This window comes from Corylus avellana, chromosome 9 (genome assembly GCF_965113065.1).
Source record: "Corylus avellana chromosome 9, dhCorAvel1.hap1.2, whole genome shotgun sequence".
Classification (NCBI taxonomy): Eukaryota; Viridiplantae; Streptophyta; class Magnoliopsida; order Fagales; family Betulaceae; genus Corylus; species Corylus avellana.
In genome coordinates, this window is record NC_142498.1 from 16,239,508 (window position 1) to 16,242,234 (window position 2,727).

At 29.3% G+C, this 2,727-nt stretch overlaps 1 long non-coding RNA gene across 1 annotated transcript; it reads left to right on the plus strand.

Moving 5' to 3' along the window:
- Positions 1 to 823: 823 nt before the first annotated feature.
- LOC132189099 (uncharacterized) lies at positions 824 to 1,341 on the plus strand. Its single transcript, XR_009441005.2, has 3 exons — positions 824 to 856; positions 948 to 995; positions 1,298 to 1,341. It is a non-coding gene; the product is annotated as an uncharacterized LOC132189099 (long non-coding RNA).
- Positions 1,342 to 2,727: the final 1,386 nt, after the last annotated feature.

Below are 2,727 nucleotides of genomic sequence, written 5' to 3' on the forward strand. Positions count from 1 at the left end.
ATATATATATACACAATAAAAAAATAAAAAAATAAATAAAAATTGATGTTATTTAGTAGATTGTTTTATACTTGGAATGATAAGGCAGTCGAGATAAACCTTTAGTAATCTTTTTTTTTTTTACAAGTGTTGATCTAATAGCTGGTTTTTACTGTCATATGATTAAGTTGTATACTAAATATTATTACTTATTAAGAAAAGAGTAAGTCGTGTTAAATCACCATAAATTTCAAGTTTATAGGACGAGATAGTTTTAAAAATTTAATGAGTACTTTTTTCAAATATGGGCTCAAATTTAATTTAATTATTTAATTAATACTTTAACATATAGATTAGGAATATATAGGATGACTCTAATCCAAGATTACGTTGAAATAAAAAGTTAAGATTTCATTGATATACAACGTATAGGACTCGATCGTTAGCCTACTTCCAACGACCATTGCTTTCCAGCAAGTAATCACTTCGTGAAGTCGCTTTACGAACAAAAAAAAAAAAAAAAGAATCACAAATGGGAAGATATATTAACATAATGAGTTACTGTATATATACAATAAATAAATAATAAAAAAATTAAAAAAAAATTAAGTGCAAGTGGATTACAGAATGTATATATATAATTAGTAAGTGTATTTGTAATGACATAATATTGTCCGCTTTTAGTTTTTTCGAACCAAATTTTTTGAGAAGTCACCTATTCTCATAATACTGATCTCACATAAGCACGCTTAATAATGAAATTATGATAAATTCATAGTCATCACGACTTTAAAATACATTGTTATCAAGAAGAATGCGAATATACATATGAGCACATAGGATTATAGCCAAAGACGAGTTTCATGCAATCTTGGAGGTACACTTATTTTGGATCAATGCTTATAGGACTATTGGGTTAATTTTACAAAGTTAATGGATAAAAGTTTAGATTTTTAACCTTTTGGCAGGAAGAAGAATTAAGAGGGGCTGTTGTCCTTATTTTTGCAAACAAGCAGGTTTGTGCTACTTCCGTATTATTTATTCCTCAGGTTTTGTCTGTACAGGAAAATATTTCGTGTTTAATTGAGGTTGTAAATAAAATCTGAAAGAAAAGCAATGTGTTATAAGCCATTATTGCATGTGCCAAAAAGAAAAGGGATGCCTTTTTTTATCTGTTGGTCATGGAGTTAAGTACGGTCCTTTTATTATATCTTCATGTCTCTATATGTGTTCTGCATGCTAATGTTTTATAAACTTCTAGGTTTCTTCTTGCTCTATCCTTTTTGTTTTGTTTGATATACCCTTTTGTTCTTTGCAGGATCTTCCAGGTGCACTTGATGATGCTGCTGTTACTGAGGCTTTAGAGTTGCACAAGATAAAAAACCGTCAATGGGCAATTTTCAAAACTTCTGCTATAAAGGGATTGAGAAGGTCTCTTTGAGGGCTTGGACTGGTAAGTTTAGTTATGATTAAGTGGTATAGTTTTTGTCCTGGTTAGAAATTACCACATTTTATTGCTTCAGCGTTATTATTGCTTTTAAGACTAGTAGGAATTCATTTTAGACCCTGATATGGAGTGGGAATCAGACAAGTTGCCCCCAACTTCCCTTCTTAACGTGCCTTAATTATATTTTATATTGTTTTTTTATTATTTAATTGGTGAAAAAAATGAAGAGAATTCTCGGATTTAAAATAATCGTAAACTCGGTCTTAAATTTACAAAATTAAAAGATGAGATGTCAATGTAAAAAACGTGGAAAAACACATGGGTTCTATCAATATTTCTCATAAACCTATGGTTTTAAGATATGGTGTCTTAGCACTTTGACTAATTAAGCTGTTGCATGTAGGTTAATAGACGCATTAGACAAGCCCAATGAGTAGGTCTAGACTTCTAGTGATGAGGAATTCGAAAGTTTGATAATTCAATTGCCCAATCCTTAGCAAGCTTCATTTCTCAATTAAAATGACCCACATGCATGCATTTTTCATAACAAATGGACAAGATAGAAATTTGTGGCCAAGAATAAAAGAAGGTACTTGATATTTTTTTATTTGGGTAAAGTTCACTTACCCTATTTGGGTAAAGTTCACTTAACCCATTTAAACTATCACTCCAATGATAATCTACCCTCAAAACTATCAATTACGACAATTTATCCCTCAAACTACCAAAACAATGACAATGTACCCTCCCAATACTAGCAAAATGACGAAATTACCACTATAGAATTTTCAATAAGACAAAAATACCCTTAAAATTTTGAAAAAATAAATAAATAAATTTTAGTACTTTTGTTTTTATTTTAGTAAGGGTAATTTCGTTATTTTGTTAAAATTAGGGGTACATTGTCATTGTTTGGTTAATTTGGGGAGTAAATTGTCGCAATTGATAGTTTGGGGGGTAGATTGTCATTGGGGTGGTAGTTTGAGGAAGTTAAGTAAACTTTTATTTATTTATCAAAATGTCCAAGTAATTGCTGGTGTAATATATAATATATCACATGTAAAATCAAAATGTACATTTTATACATATAAACAGATTTCTCTTTTTTAAATAATATAACGTTCTTCTCATCCTTCTCAATTTACTTCTTTATTCAAGGGTATTTTATTTGTTGGAAAAAAAAAATCTGTTTTTTTTTTTTAATAATAATAAAAAAAAAAAAAAATCTGATTTGTTGAGACATATAGTATATAGGAGTAGAGATTTAGGGCTGCCTCAAGTGTCAGACATTTTATCCTTTT